At 35.6% G+C, this 17,425-nt stretch overlaps 1 protein-coding gene and 1 long non-coding RNA gene across 4 annotated transcripts in view; both read right to left on the bottom strand.

Moving 5' to 3' along the window:
• Positions 1–17,425, bottom strand: part of MNAT1 (MNAT1 component of CDK activating kinase) — a 226,981-nt gene that overhangs the window by 170,797 nt on the left and 38,759 nt on the right. The gene's annotated exons all lie outside the window — the stretch shown is intronic.
• On the bottom strand, positions 3,429–13,636 carry LOC128316050 (uncharacterized). Its single transcript, XR_008299436.1, has 2 exons — positions 5,348–13,636; positions 3,429–5,265 (listed from the first exon to the last, which is right to left on the bottom strand). It is a non-coding gene; the product is annotated as an uncharacterized LOC128316050 (long non-coding RNA).

The raw sequence follows: 17,425 nt of genomic DNA, 5'->3' as shown, positions 1-17,425 counted from the left end.
TCTTCAGAATAGATCACACAAAGGCCACAAAACAAGCCTCAACAAATTTTAAAAGACTGAAGGCATACAATGCATCTTTTCTCACCATAAATGCTATGAAACTAGAAATCAAGCACAAGAAAAAATCCAGAAAGTGCATAAATACATGGAGGTTAAACATCATGCTACTAAACAATGAATGGGTCAACCAAGAAATCAAAGAAGAAATTAAATATTACATGTAGAGAAATAACAGTGAAAACACACTGGTCCAAAATCTCTGGAATGTAGCAAAAGAAGTCTAAGATGGAAGTTTATAGCAATATATGCCTAGTTTAAAAACCAAGAAGGGGTGCCTGGGTGGCTCAGTCGGTTAAGCGTCCGACTTCGGCTCAGGTCATGATCTCGCAGTCCGTGGGTTCGAGCCCTGCGTCGGGCTCTGTGCTGACAGCTCAGAGCCTGGAGCCTGTTTCAGATTCTGTGTCTCCCTCTTTCTCTGACCCTCCCCTGTTCATGTTCTCTCTGTCTCTGTCTCAAAAATAAATAAATGTTAAAAATAAAAAAAAATAATAAAATAAAAACCAAGAAAATCTCAAACAACCTAACCTTACACCTAAGGGAGCTAAAAACACAAAACCCCAAACCAGGAGAAGGAAGGAAATAATAAGAGCTATTGAAATAAATGATATAGAAACTAAAACAAAACAACACACACACATAGATCAATGAAACTAGGAGCTGGTTCTTTGAAAAGACCAATGAGGAAGGAAGGAAGGAAGGAAGGAAGGAAGGAAGGAAGGAAGGAAGGAAGGAAGGAAGGAAGGAAGACAGGACTCAAAATCACAAACAAAAGAGGAGAAAGAAAAACTGAACCACGGAAATACAAAAGATTATTATACCAACAAATTGTACAACCCAGAAGAAATAAACAAATTCCCAGAAGCTATATAAACTACCTATATAAACTACCAAAATTGAAGCAGGAAGAAATAGAAAATTTGAATAGACTGATTACCAAAAATGAAATTGAATCAGTAATCAAATAACTCCCAATAAACCAAAGTCCAAAACCAGATGGCTTCAAAGATGAATTCTACCAAACATTTAAAGAAGAGTTAATACCTATTCTTTTCAAACTATTCCAAAAAGTAGAAAAGAAAGGAAAACTTCCAAGTTCTATGAGGCCAACATTACCCTGATACCAAAATCAAACAAAGAATGCCACAATAAAGGAAACCTACAGGCCTGTATCTTGGATGAATATCGCTGCAAAAATCCTAAACAGAATAATAGCAAAACCATATCCAACAATACATTAAAAAATAATAATAATTCACCACAATCAAGTGGGCTTTATTTTCAGGATGCAAGGGTAGTTCAATAAATACAAATCAATGTGATATATCAATAACAGAGAAAGAATAAAAAGCACACAATCATTTCAATAGATGTAGGAAAAGCATTTGACAACATATAACATCTATTCATGTCATCTATTCATGACAAAAACCCTCAACATGGTGGGTGTAGAGGGAAGACACCTCAACATAATAAAGGCCTTATGAGGAAAAACTCAAAAGCAAAAAGCAAAAGCAAAAAGCATACTCAATCGGGAAAAATAGAGCTTTTCCCCTAAAGTCAAGAACAAGACAAAGATGTCCACTCTCACTACTTTTCATTCAACACAGTTCCATAAGTATGAGCCACAGCATACAACAAAAAGAAATAAAAGGCAACCAAACTGATAAGGAAGAAGTAAAATTTTCATTATTTGTAGATGATATGATACTATATATAGAAAACCCAAAGACTCCACCAAAAAACTACTAAAGGTGATAAATGAATTCAGTAAAGTCACAGACTACTAACACAATGTACAGAAATGCACTGTTTCCATACATTAATAATGGAGCAGCAAAAAGAAAAATTAAGAGAACAATCCCACTTACAATTGCACCAAAAATAATACCTAGGAATAAGCTTAACCAGAAGTGAAAGATCTGTACTCTGAAAACTATGAAACACTGATGAAAGAAATTGAAGATGACACAGAGAAATGAAAAGATATTCCATGCTCATGGATTGAAAGAACAAATATTGTTAAGATGTCTACACTATCCAAAGTAACCTACATATTTAATGCAATCCCTATCAAAATACCAACAGCATTTTTCACAGAGCTAGAACAAACAATCCTAAAATCCGTATGGAACCACAAAAGACTTGAATAGCCAAAGCAACCCTGAAAAAGAAAAAAAAAGTCCCAGGGTGCCTGGGTGGCTCTGGTGGTTCAGCATCCAACTCTTAATTTCAGCTCAGGTCATGATCTCATGGTTTGTGAGTGCAAGCCCCACGTCAGGATCTCTGCTGACAGTGTGGAGCCTGCTTGGGATTCTCTCTGCCTCTCTTGCTCTGTCCCTCCCCCTGCTCTATCTCTCAAAATAAATAAATATGAAAAAAAATTATTTTATTAATTTTTAAATTTTTTTTATTTTAATGTTTATTTTTGAGAGATACAGAGTGAAAGGGGGGAGGGGCAGAGAGAGAGGGAGACAGAGAATCCGAAGCAGGCTCCAGGCTCTGACTGTCAGCACAGAGCCCTATGTAGGGCTCAAACTCACGAACCATGAGATCATGACCTGAGCCGAAGTCAGAGACCCAACACACTGAGCCACCCAGGCACCCCTACATGAAAAAAATGTTTAAAACAAAAAGATGAAGGCATCACAATTCCAGACTTTAAGTTATATTACAAAGCTGTAGGAATCAAAACAGTATGGTACTGGCACAAAAATAGATACACAGATCAAAGGAACAGAAAACTCAGAAATGAACCCACAAGTATATGGCCAACTAATCTTCAACAAAGCAGGAAAAACTACCCAATGGGAAAAAAGAATGTCTCTTCTACAAATGGTGTTGGGAAAACTGCATAGCACAAAGCAAAAGAATGAAACCAAACCACCTTCTTACACCACACACAAACATAAATTCAAAATGAATTAAACACCTAAATGTGAGACCCGAAACCATACAAATCCTAGAAAAGAACACAGGCAGTAACTTCTTTGACAATAGCCATAGCAACTTCTTTCTGTGTATGTCTCCTGAGGCAAGGGAAACAAAAGCAATAATAAACTACTGAGACTACATCAAAATAAAAAGCTTCTGCACAGCAAAGGAAATAATCAACAAAACAAAAAGGCTACCTACAGAATGGGAGAAGATATTTGCAAATGACATATCTGATAAAGGATCAGTATCCAAAGTATATAAACAACTTATAAAAGTCAAACACCAAAAAAACCCCAAATACTCCAATTAAAATCAGGCAGATGAGGGGCGCCTGGCTGGCTTAGTAGGTAAAGCATGTGGTTCTTGATCTCAGGGTCATGAGCTCGAGCCCCATGTTGGGTATGGAGATTACTTTAAAAATACTTCTTTGATTAAAAAATTTTTTTTAATTTTTAAATGGGCAAAAGACATGAATAGATATTTTATCAAAGAAAACATTACATGGCCAACAGACACATGAAAAGATACTCAACATCACTGATCAGGGAAATGCAAATCAAAACTACAATGAGATATCACCACACACCTGTCAAATGACTAAAATCAACAACACAAGAAACAATAAGTGTTGGTGAGGATGTGGAGAAAAAGGAACCCTTGTGCACTGCTAGTGGAAATGCAAATTGGTGCAGCCACTGTGGAAAACAGTATGGAGGTTCCTCAGAAAGTTAAAAATAGAACTACTCTATGATCAGCAACTGCTACTACTAGGTATTTATCCAAAGAGTACAAAAATCATAATTCAAAGGGTACATGCACCTCTATGTTATAGCAGCATTACCTACAATAGCCAAATTATGGAAAGAACCCAAGTGTTCATCAACTGATGAATGGAGAAAGAAGATGTGGTATATACATATACAACGGGATATTACTCCACCATAAAAAAGAATGAAATCTTGCCATTTACAAACAATATGGATGGACCTAGAGAATATAATGCTAAGCAAAATAAGAGAAAGACAAATACCATATGATTTCACTCATCTGTGGAATTTAAGAAACAAAACAAGTGAACAAAAGAAAGAAAAAGGGACAGAGAGACAAACCAAAAAACAGACTCTTAACTATACAGAATAATGGTCCCCAGAGGGGAGATGGGTAGAGGTATGGATGAAATGGGTGAAAGGCTTTAAGAGTGCATTCACCATTTGCAACTATGTGGATGGAACTGGAGGGTATTATGCTAAGTGAAATTAGAGAAAGACAAAAATCATGACTTCACTCATATGAGGACTTTAAGAGACAAAACAGATGAACATAAGGGAAGGGAAACAAAAATAATATAAAAACAGGGAGGGAGAAAAAACAGAAGAGACTCATAAATATGGAGAACAAACTGAGGGTTACTGGAGGGGGGGAATGGGCTAAATGGGTAAGGGACATTAAGGAATCTACTCCTGAAATCATTGTTGCACTATATGTTAACTAATTTGGATGTAAATTTTTAAAAATTAAAAATTAAAAAAATTTTTTTAAAAAGAGTGCATTCAACTTGATGAACACTAAGTAATATACAGAACTGCTGAATTACTATATTATGCACCTGAAACTAATATAATACCATATGTTAACTACACTGGAATTTAAACAGATATACATACATACAGACAGACAGACATAAAAATTGTTTAGAAAACTGCAACAGACAGAAAAAGACAAAATAAGAACAAAGAACAAAAACAACAAATAGAAAATAGTAATGAACATAGTAGATATTAATTCAAGAATATTAGTAATCAATTTGAATGTCAGTAATCTGAATGCACCAAGTAAAAGACAGAGATTGTCATACTGGATCAAAAAACAAGGCCCAACTACATGTTATCTACAAGAAACCCACTTTAAATACAAAGACATATTAAAAATAAGTAAGTAGAGAAAAATATATTGTGCTAACACTAATCAAAAGAAAACAGGAGTAATTTCAGACATAGCAGACTTCAGAGCAAGGAAAGTTATCAGGGATAAAGCAGAACATTACATAATAATGATGGGGTCAATGCTTTAAGAAGACAACAATGTGAGACAAGGGCACCTAGGTGGCTCAGTTGACTAAGTATCTGACTCTTGATTTCAGATCAGGTCATGGTCTCATTGTTCACGAGTTTGAGTCCCACATTGGGCTCTGTGCTAACAATGTGGAGTCTACTTGGGATTCTCTCTCTCCCTCTCTCTCTCTGCCCCACCCCTCACAGGCTCATATTCTCTCTCTAAATAAATAAATAAATACCTAAATATATATATATATATACATATATATATACATAAAAATATATACATAAATATATACATAAATATATATATATATATATATATATATATATATATATATGAAGCAAAAACTGACAGAACTGCAAAGAGAAATAGATGGATCCACTATTATATTTGGAGACTTTCACACTGTTCTGTCAGAAATGGACAGATACAGCAGGCAGAAAATCAGTAAGGAAATAAAGCATACTCTTACAACAATTACCCTCCTTGGTATTTACCCAAAGGAGGTAGAAATTTATGTCCACACGAAAAACTGCACATGGTGTTTATAGCAGCTTTATTCATTATTGCCAAAACTTGGAAGCAACCCAAATATCCTTCAGTGTGTGAACAGATACATAAACTGGTATATCCAGACAATAAAATATTACTCAATACTAAAAAGAAAAGAGCTATCAAGAAAAGACTTGCAGGAAACTTAAATGCATAGTACTAAGTGAAAAAAAGTCAATCTGAAAAGCCTACACAGTATATGATTCCAACTATATAACATTCTATAATCAAAATTCAAGACAATAAAAAGATCAGAGATTGTGGTTGGCTGGGGAGAGGGGAGACAGGGGAGAATTGGGCTGAGCACAGATTTTTAGAGCAGTGAAAATACGCTATATGGTATTATAATGATGGATATGTCATCATACTTTTGTCCAAACCCATAGAATACACAATATCAAAATTGAACCCTAAAATAAACTATGGACTTTGGGTGATAATGATGTGTCAATGTAGGTTCATCTCTGGTAAAAAAAAAAAATGTACGTTAGTGGTGAATGATATTGATAATGGGTAGGTGAGAAATCTCTGCACTTTCCTCTCAATTCTTGTTATAAATGTAAAACTGCTCTAAAAAAATTAAGACTATGAAAAAATAATCTTAACATTTTTGTTTCAGGAAGGCAAAGTATACCAACATTTGCTCATTAACATTTTCAATTAATCATTTTAAGTACCAATAAGTCCTAGAGAAGCTCAATCAATAAAATAATAGACAAGCTTGAGAACTATACCTCAGATTGTTTTAAAACCCATGTCATATTTTAAATTTGTAATTAATTTTTACTTTTGAATGGTAGAGACAATTATTTTCAAACACTAATAAAAAGAAAATTCAAGCCTTTTAAAAATCGACTTAATGAAATAAGTTATTACATATAAAAGAATTTAAACCAGTGTCTGGCTTATAGTAAATGTTCAATGATTGTTAGCTATATCTCTACATTTATCAATTCTTTTCCATCTGACCAGATAATTCTTAAATTGTGCAGACACAATAATATTTTGCACTTATTCAGCAACTTCCAACATCTTGGATTCTGATATTTCTATAAAATTAGTGCATTATTTTTCCATTTTCACTGACACCATAAGCATATTCTAGTAAAAGTATTTATGGGAAAAGTATGTCTCAAAAACCATTAAAAGTATAATTAAAAATAATTACCTCTAGAAAAAAAATTTTAACATTGAATACAAATAAGCATTACTTCTGATAAGTATTTTTTTAATGTTTATTATTTATTTTTGAGAGAGACAGAGACAGAGCACAAGCTAAAAAGGGGTAGAGAGAGAGGGAGACACAGAATCTGAAACAGGCTCCAGGCTCTGAGCTGTCAGCACAGAACGTGACAAAGTGCTCAAACCCACAAATGGCGAGATCATGACCTGAGCTGAATGAAGTAGGACGCTTAACCAACTGAGCCACCCAGGCACCCCCTGATAAGTATTCTTGTTAGAATATGAGACGATAAGTTTACTAACTCCATTAATAAAAACTAGCTTAGTGATTTGTCCAATTATTCAAATATATATAGCCAACAGAATTAAAAATTTTTTTTCATACAAAGACCTATGCTAAGGATGGAAATACCTAAGAAGTTAGAACTCAGCATGAAGAAGAAAACCTCAGTAAGTTGTAGCTGACACCTGGGCTTACCTTATCAAAGTTTTGAAGAAAAATTTGTTTCTTTCAAAAAGATACCATAGCTGGCAAAAAAAAATAAAACCACTGTTGATCTTCAAGAATTTAAGATAAAATGAACTATTTCTTCACACTTGCTCACTGCTGTTTTGGAATTAATTCTAAAGATAATCTGAATATTAACAATGACCTGTTTATTTTCAAATATGAAGCATTATTTTTATGACAAAGTACAAAACAGCTTTCTGAAACTTTAAGGTGAAACAAAATTTACTACTCATTCGACATAAAACACCAGTGAATAACAGTGCAGTTTTTTTTTAATGTTTATTCTTGGGAGAAAGAGGGAGCAGGGGAGCAGTGGGGCGAACAGAGTATACAAAGCGGGCTCTGTGCTGACAGCAGAAAGCCCAATGTAGGGCTCAAACTCACAAACTGTGAGATCATGACCCGAGCCGAAGTTAGATGCCCACAGTGCAGTATTCTTAACCTAAAATTCATGGGTTCAAGCCCTGCATCAGGGCTTGCTGCTGTTAGTGCAGAGCCTACTTCATATCCTCTGTCACTCTCTCTCCCTGGGTGAGGATATGGAGAAACTAGAACCCTCATACATTGCTGGTAGGAATGAAAAATGGTTCAGCTGCTGTGGAAAACATTTTGTTGGTTTATCAAAAAGTTAAACATAGAATTACCACATTCCCCACCAATTCCACTCCTAGGTATATACTCACAGGGTCTGAAAATAAGTACTAAATCCAATGCATATACAAACATGTTTGTAGCAGTACTACTGACAATAACCAAGAGGAGGAAAGAACCCAGATGTCTACCAACATATGAATGAATGGAGAAACAAACTGTGGTATATACATACAGTAGAATTATTCAGCCATAAAAAAGAATGAAATATCGATGCATGTTACAATTTGGATGAACCTTGAAAACATCATGCTAAGTGAAAGGAGGCAGACACAAAAGGTTGTATATTATATGATACCATTTATATAAAATATCCAGAATAGGTAAATTCACAGAGACAGGAAACAGATTAGCCATTACCAGGTTCTGGAGAGGAGGGGAAAATGGAGAGTGGGTATAGAGGGTTTTCTTTTGTGGTGATGAAAATGTTTTGGCAGTAGACAGAGGTGGTGGATATAAAATGGCACTGAATTGCTCACTTTAAAATGGTTAATTTTATGCAATATGAATTTCATATCAAAAAAATTTAGAAACTGAAGTTATATGTTCCTAGAATAAGGTCAAGTTTTATGTATTCATTTATCATTTTCAGCAAAGAATGAAAACCTGGATTCTTACTCTAACATTAGCTTTCGCAGAGGAGGTATCTTTTGTTTGCCTCTCCAGTTATCAAGGCAAACCTTCTCCAATTATAAACGAATAAAACTGAATTTCTCAGTCAACAATTTGGATGAATGTGATCTCACTCCCAAATCAAGAGGTGCTCACTGACTGGCTTAATCCGATCAGTAAATCTTTACAGTAAATCCTCTTTAACAATCAGGATAAGCAAGCAACCTACTATGTCCCAATGAGATATGAGGAGAGAGAAAAGCAAGGAAAAAAGCTTTCCATCATTCCCTTTATTTTTCTTTTTAACTTTAATTCTAGTATAGTTAATATGTAGTATTACTATCAGTTTCAGGTTTACAATACAGTAATTCAAGAATTATTTATATCACTCAGTGCTCACCAAGATAAGTGTACTCTTAATCCCCTTTGCCTATTTCACCCATTCCCTACCCACCTCCCCTCTGTTAACCATCTGTTTGTTCTCTATAATTAAGAGTCTGTTTTTCGGTTTCTCTCTCTCTCTCTTTCCTTTATTCATTCGTTTTGGTTCTGAAATTCCATATATGAGTAAAATCATATTGTATTTGTCTTTCTCTGACTTATTTTGATTAGCACTATACTCTCCAGCTACATCCATATTGTTGCAAATGGCAAAATTTCATTCTTTTTTATGGCTGAGTAATATTCCATTGTATACATATACCACATCTTCTTTATCCATTCATCTATCGATGGGCACTAGGGCTGCTTCCATAATGTGGCTATTGTAAATAATGCTGCAACAAACATATGGGTGTACATATCCTTTCAAATTAGTGTTTTTGTATCTTTTGGGTTTCTGTCATTCCCTCTAAGCCTATAAAAGAAAGCATCCATTTTATTCACCTAGATGCAAACTTAGCACTGTGAAGAGAAAACAGAAATCAAGATATAGAAAGAAAACAAAACAATGGTTATACTATTGGACTACTGGATCAATCCTAATCTACTGGCTGTACTTGTCAGTAACAGGTCAATAAATTCTTTAAGATAGTCTGAGTTGAGTTTCCTATTATTTACAAACAAAAGCATCTAAAATTATATACTACCTAAATGACCTTTCAAAAACAAACTGTCTTCAATTATCTTACCAATAAAAGCAATAATAGCTAAATTAACTCTCTCCCAGAAATGTTACTCAAATGAGAGACATATGTGAAAGCACTGTGAAAAACTACCTACATCCCCTAAGATCAAGGCAGAAATGCTTTTTTTCCTAGAATACACTTCCTTAAATGATAAATCCAGCAATTACCACAAAAAGTTATTTTTCTTACAAATATAACTCTTGTACTCTAGAATACATTTCTTTAAAAAGATAAAGCTATGCCTGACCACATAAAAGTCTCTTATTAAAGACATGATGATTTAATTAGACCTACATTGGCAACCAGAAAACATAAGTTACTGTTCTAACTGTCCTTTATATGGGGAAACTTGAATACTCATTTATAAAATATTTAAGGTTTCTTCCAAGTTTGATCATTCCAGATAGCTTGAGTTGTTACAAAGGCTGTTAATTTTTCTTTTTCCAAAATTGCATACAATTTCCTTTCAATATAACTGATGCTTATCAGTTTAACTTTTCTATATCACTATAATTACAAACTTTATATATGGTACGGACTTTTCCTTAACACTTTAATTCTATCAAGAATAATATAACAAAAAAAACAACAAAAAAGAATAATATAATATATAATATTGTATTATAAGGATATGATAAGGCTCTATGACAGATGGAGTATACAAATAATAATAAGACATAGTCCCCCAGCATCTCTTCAAAAGTTTGTAGAATATAGTAATTTTGCCCAGTAAAAATGTATTATTTTCAGCATTTTAAAAAATTGGTACAGGGATGCCTGGGTAGCTTAGTTGGTTAAGCATCTAACTCTTGGTTTCAACTCAGATCGTGATCTCACAGGTCCTAAGATCGAGCCCTGCATCAGGCTCTGTGCTGGGTATGCAGCCTGCTAAAGATTCCTTCTCTCTTCAACAAAACTAAAAGGCAGACTACAGAATGAAAGATATTTGCAAATGACATATCTGATAAAGATTTAGTATCCAAAATCTATAAAGAACTTATCAAACTCAACACCCAAAAACAAATAACCCAGTTAAGAAATGGGCAGAATTGGGGCACCTGGGTGGTTCAGTCGGTTAAGCATCCGACTTCAGCTCAGGTCATGATCTCATGGTTCATGGGTTCGAGCCCTGAGTCGGGCTCTGTGTTAACAGCTAAGAGCCTGGAGCCTGCTTCAAATTCTGTCTCCCTCTCTCTCTTCCCCTCCCCCTCTTGCACTCTCTCTCTGTCTCTCAAAAATGAATGTTAACAAAAAGATAAAAAAAAAAAGGAGCAGTAAACATGATTAACACTTTTCCAAAGAAGACATCCAGATGGCTAACAGACACATGAAATGATGCTCAACATTATTCATCATCAGGGAAATACAAACCATAATTAGATACCACCTCACACCTGTTAGAATAACTATTATAAAAGAAGACAAGAAGTAACAAGTGTTGGTGAGAATGTAGAAAAAAGGGAACCCTTCTGTACTGTTGGTGGGAATGCAAACTGGTGCAGCCACTCTGGAGAACAGTATGAAGGTTCCTCAAAAAACTAAAAATAGAACTACTCTATGATTCAGCAACTGCACTATTACATACTTAGCCAAAGGATACCAAAAAACAGATTCAAAGGGGTACATGAACCCCCAATGTTTATAGCAACATTATCAATAATAGCCAAACTATGGAGAGAGCCCAAATGTCCAACAACTGATGAATGGATAAAGAAGATGTGGTATATACATACAATGGAATATCACTCAGTCATCACAAAAAATGAAATCATGCCATTTGCAATGACATGGACAGAGCTCTATTGAATGTATTATGCTAAGTGAAATAAGTCAGTCACAAAAACAAATACCATATGATTTCACTTGTATGTGGAAGTTAAGAAATAAAACAGTTGAACATATGGGGGTGGGAGAAGGGAGAGGAGAGAGAGGGAAACCACAAGAGACTCTTAACAGAGAACAAACTGAGGGTTGATGGAGGGAGGTGGGTGGGAGATGGGCTAGATAGGTAATGGATATTAAGGACAACACTTGTGATGAGCACTGGGTGTTGTATGTATGTTATGAATCACTGAATTCTATTCCTGAAACCAATATTACACTGTATGTTAGCTAAAATTTAAATTAAAAAAAATTTTTTTTTAATTTAAAAAAGATTCTCTCTCTTCCTCTCCCTCTGCCCCTCTCCTGCTTGCATGTGTTCATAATGCACTCTCAAACCAAACCCCCCAAAAAAGAACTTTGTTTCTTAATCTTAAATTTCTCATTCTAAAAATAAAAGCATAGCTATGCTGATAATACACCCTTTTGAATATGTACCAACATAATGGTATAGAAGTTATTACAACTAAGAATGAGAATATGATACTACTTTGAATGCATACAACTTTTCTTCCAGAAAGCTTAAAAGATATACAAAGACCATGATTAAAAAAATAAAGGCTAAGTTAGATTTTCCCCTTTATACAGGTGATAAACCAAAATGACTTGTCAAAGGTCGTAATTTAAGTTCAGGCCAGAAATCTAATTCCTAGGCATACCTTTCTACCAATGTAATTCTCCAGATCTAGCCAAGCCCCACAGCCCCAGAACCAGGAAATCTCAATGTTATCTGTGATGCTAGAGTATCCAAGCCATCAGATGACTACTTAGTATGAAAATGCTTAGATCCATTTGACAATGAATTATAAGGTTTACGTCACTATCAGACCCTTATCAATAAACATCTACCAGGTACTTATTATATGCAGTGGATCTACCTAAAGTACAAAGTTACATTATAAAAAAGTATAATATTTGATCCCTACCTTCATGGATGTACTACGTAGTTAGGCAAGAGGACACACCCATAAAACAACAGCACAAGTTTGTGTTGGCTAAGTGTCAAAATAGTGGATTCAGTCCTTGAACAATTAATTATTTATTAAGCAACTGGGAAGGGAGGAGAGCATAATGGTTAAATGCATCAATAATGGAGTCATTTTACCTCCTTTTCTTTAGTCATTTGCTAGGCCTGCAACCCTAGACAAACTATTAACCCTCACTATGCCTCAATTTCCTTGTGAAAAAGAAAAATAATACCTTCCAGGTGTTGAGATTGTTGGAGAAGGGGGAAAATTGATTTGACTCATGAAGTTGGTAAGATTTATATCAGTTAATATGGGGAAAATATTAGAAATATACCAGACACGTAATACACTCTCAATAAATTTTAGCTATTAAAAATAGTACTTAGGGGTGCCTGGGTGGCTCAGTTGTTAAGCATCCAACTTCGGCTCAGGTCATGATCTCATGGTTTGTGAGTTTGAGCCCCACATCGGGCTCTGTGCTGACAGCTCAAAGCCTAGAGCCTGCTTCAGATTCTGTGTCTCCCTCTCTCTCCCTGCCCCTCCCCCACTCATGCTCTCTCTGTTTCTCAAAAGTAACAAACATTAAAGAAAAAAAATTTTTTTAAACTAGTACTTAACGCAAGGAATAACCAATAAGGACCAAAAACCAGTATCAAGGATTACTGTCAGGAAAGGACTCAGGAAACAGGCTGAATATAGGTGGGACTTGAAGAATTTGATGGCCTTGAAGTACAAAAGAAGGATGACATTCCAGATCGAAATCGCACAAGAACAAAGGTATCAATACTCACAATTTCTACACAGATCAATAAACAGAACACTTTGGGAAAAAAAGAGTTTATGTAAGGGTGTAAGGTAGTCTTTCACCCTTTCCCACCAAAGTATTCTCAAAGGGCAGAGAAAAATGTACCTCCTGGAAGACTGGGGACATTTTAAATTTTAAATTTTAAATTAAATTTTAATTTAAAGTCTCAAATGGTCTCCTAGAAGGTCAATATTTCTTTGAATTACCATGTTTTATCTTAAAAATTCATAAATGTTCAATTTGTCTCCATAATACAATCCTATTTATTTTCATTGAAATATGTCTTTAAAAATTACTTAGTAATTCAATTATCCAAAATTTTTTTCATGTTCTTTAGGTAAAATTGACATCCCATAAAGATGTCTATAGACCCATGTACCACCAATATATCAGCACACTTCAAGGATGAAATATACTTCAGTTAAAAAAAACAGACAATACAAAAAAAAAATTCCATATATACATGGGAATCCAGCATAGGGAAGAAGTCATATTACAAATCAATGTGGATAGGAATGACTACTCAATAAATGGTTGAGACATCACTGACTCGCTACATGAAAGAAAAAGTGCAGACCTAGAGCCCTAACTCTTACACTAACTATATACAAAAAGAAGTTCCATATGAATAAATAAATGATCTAAACATGAAACTGAAAACTTTAAATTTAAGAAATTATAAGGGGCGCCTGGGCAACTTAGTTGGTTAAGTGTCTGACTCTTGATCTCAGCTCAGGTCTTGATCTCAGGGCCATGAGTTCAAGCCCAGCATTGCACTCCACACTGGGCATGAAGCCTATATACATAGATACATATATACATAAATGAAATTATAAGATAACTATGACATCAGAGCAGGATTTCCTAAAAGTGACTAAAAAACTTAAACCATGTAAAGGAGACCAATAAATTTCATTTTATCAAAATTAAAAATTCTACATGGGGAGTGCTAAAAAAGACTCACCACATACAAAGAAATTACTTTTTGGTCATACATTAAAGATAATATTCAGACTATACGAAGAGGTTCTATAAATCAATAACACAAACAATGCTATAGAAAAATGTGTGGAGTATATGAACAGGAAAATTATACCATGCAAATATGCTTGCTTCTTAGATAAGTTCACCCTAGCTGGGAACAGCTCTTAAGGATTCTACTTATCTTATTTTTATGTCCCTTCCTAGAGAAAGGGACAAACTACAGCCTCAATGCTGCCATTGATTTCCTGGCCATAAGTGATCCTCATCATCCCACTCTAGTTTCCCCTACCCTCTACTAGCACCTCGGCTAATCTAGGCAGCTTGCCAACAATGTCACCCAGACCCTCATCTCTTAAGAGATCTGAACCCCTGGTTACCATTCTCTGTTTAGGTTGTGCCTAACAACCTTAGGGCCTTAGGGTCTGATACAGATGTTACTTGATGTTATGTAATAGCTACTGAGGTCAGATAATCCAAGGCCATCATTAGGCTAAAATTAAAGTTATTTATGGAAGCTCACAGATACTTCCAGAATTGGTTTTACCTCCTACATGGGAACATATCCAAGAAAACCAGAATGGGCTTACTGATCTGACTCAACTCTTCCCATTCATCAATCCCTATTCACCAGTGGTGCAGAAAGGGGATTCTTTAACAAAGCATTATACATAACACCTCTACCAAACTAAACATAAACTTTTTTTTTTTTGTTAGTTAAATGCAGAAAGTCAATTTTTTTCCACCCCTTTCCTCCTTCTACACAGCAATGTACTTATACATTTCCTATAATAATGGAATTGGGAGCACCAAGAGACACTCAAGTGGATCCCGTGAGTGCCAGACATATTCTACCCCGCCCTCATTGTAATGATGATCAGAGTCAATCACTCTTGCCAGAATGTGACTCCTTTTCTTCCCTGGTGTCTTTTTCACCTAAGGAATCCAAAGTAACCAAACAGCAGGTATGGTTTAAAGTTTAATGGAGCTCTTATTCCCCTAGTGGGACATTTCTACCTCTGAAAACAAGGACCTAAATCTACGCTCACAACAGCCTAAAGTTACATGGATGGAAAGCACAAATTCCCTAAGTAATAACTGGGTACAATAGTAAGAGAAGCCACTCCTCCTCCTATCCTTGGGTTCTAGAACCCATGTATTTTACCCACAGGGAATAGCCAATGGTCATATCCATATGATGATCTAATATTTACGGTACAGAAAGCATCCTGGAGAATGGTGCCCATTCTTTTAGAGTATCACCACCAATCTGGTACCTCTCAGCTGCACCTTTATAAGCCCATTACAACTGTTGTATCAACCTAGAGTAGTATCAGTGGAGCTCTATGAATTAGGACCAGTGGATTCATGAACTTGGGCCCACTGTCACATATACTTTCCTATAAAGTGGGACTGCTGGTAAGAGACAATAATATTCAAAATAGTATATTGGTGGGTTAAACACAGTGTTAAGTCCTCAGATAGTGGTGCTAGCTGTGACTCCATAAGCAAGAAAAAGCAAATCTCAATATATGTTAATCCCTTGCTGCCCTTTCCAGGATGGGGAAAGGTATAGTTTTTAGAGACTTCCATTTGACCTTACCCTACTAGGACAGCCTTTATCCTACCAGTCAGGGAAACAATTTGAGTATTTTGCCAAATACCACGTAAGCCCACTCTAATTACACATCTGGGAACCAAGGAAATGACTATCAGGTGAGAACACAGACCCACTGTGAGCTAGATCTGGGCCAAGACTCTATTATTACCTTACTCTCATACACTCTCATTCTAACAAGGGGTGGTAGTTGCACTTTGAGTCCCAGGTTTCAATGTCAAATCACACCCTGTGGCCAAAAATCCTTCAGAGATTTGCAGCCAAAACTAAATCACTGAAGGTGTCTGGGCAGAATGAGCATGAAGCAGAAACTGGGCTAAATAATGAATTTCAGATTCTTATGAAGAATCAAACCCAGTATTATCAGTTCAGGTTCAGCAAAGACCTTGAAGCCTATGTGCAATCCTTGGGCTACTGCCCATAAAAATGAATTCTCAGATTTCTTTGGTCTAGTCCTAAACCCAGTGCATTAAATTCAGTAGACTAGGCAGAACCTTCTAATCATTTGAATGGATGCTACACTTAAGTCTACTTTGTCTTTCATCCTAATCTTTCAACTAGAATATGCTTCTACAGATAACATACACTCTTAATGTAATGTTTTATTTTCAGTTGGACACTTTGATGGCATAATAACACACTATATAGTCAACTAGCAATAAACATAAAAGCTATTGGCATAGAGGGGTGCCTGGGTGGCTTGTCAGTTAAACATCTGACTTCAGCTCAGGTCATGATCTCAAGGTTCATGAGTTCGAGCCCTGTGTTGGGCTCTGTGCTGACAGCCCAGAGCCTGGAGCCTGCTTCAGATTCTGTGTCTCCTTATCTCTATGCCCCTCCCCTGCTCAGGCTCTGTGTGTGTGTCTCTCTCTCTCAAAAAATAAACATTAACATAAAAATTAAAGAAAAAAAAAGAACACATATAATACATACACTTACATAAAATTCAAAACTAAATAATATACTGCTTAGAGATCCAGGACTATCTTTTAAGAAAAGAAAAAAAAGGAAAAATGATTATAACACAAATTCAGGGCAGCAGTCATCTCTATGGGAGAAGGGGAAATATGATAAAGAACATAGTTATCAAGGGAGGTGGGTGGGGGGATAGGTGAAATAAGTGATGGTGATTAAAGAGTACAATTTATCATGATTAGCACTGAGTAATATACAGAATTGCTGAATCACAATATTGTACACCTGAAACTAATATAACATAATACATTAATTATACTGGCATTAAAATTAAATACTTGGGGCACCTGGGTGGCTCAGTCAGTTAAGCGTCCAATTTCAGCTCAGGTCATGATCTAGCGGTTTGTGAGTTCGAGCCCCACGTCAGGCTCTGTGCTGACAGCTCAGAGCCTGCAGCCTGCGTCAGGTTCCGTGTCTCCCTCTCTCTGACCCTCCCCTGCTTGCACTCTGTCTCTCTCTCTCTCAAGAATAGATATTTATTTAAAAAAACACACACACACTTGGGGCACC

Source organism: Acinonyx jubatus, chromosome B3, assembly GCF_027475565.1.
Source record: "Acinonyx jubatus isolate Ajub_Pintada_27869175 chromosome B3, VMU_Ajub_asm_v1.0, whole genome shotgun sequence".
NCBI classification, from domain to species: Eukaryota; Metazoa; Chordata; class Mammalia; order Carnivora; family Felidae; genus Acinonyx; species Acinonyx jubatus.
Note: the sequence above shows the minus strand (reverse complement) of the source record. Positions and strands in the feature narration are given on the sequence as shown.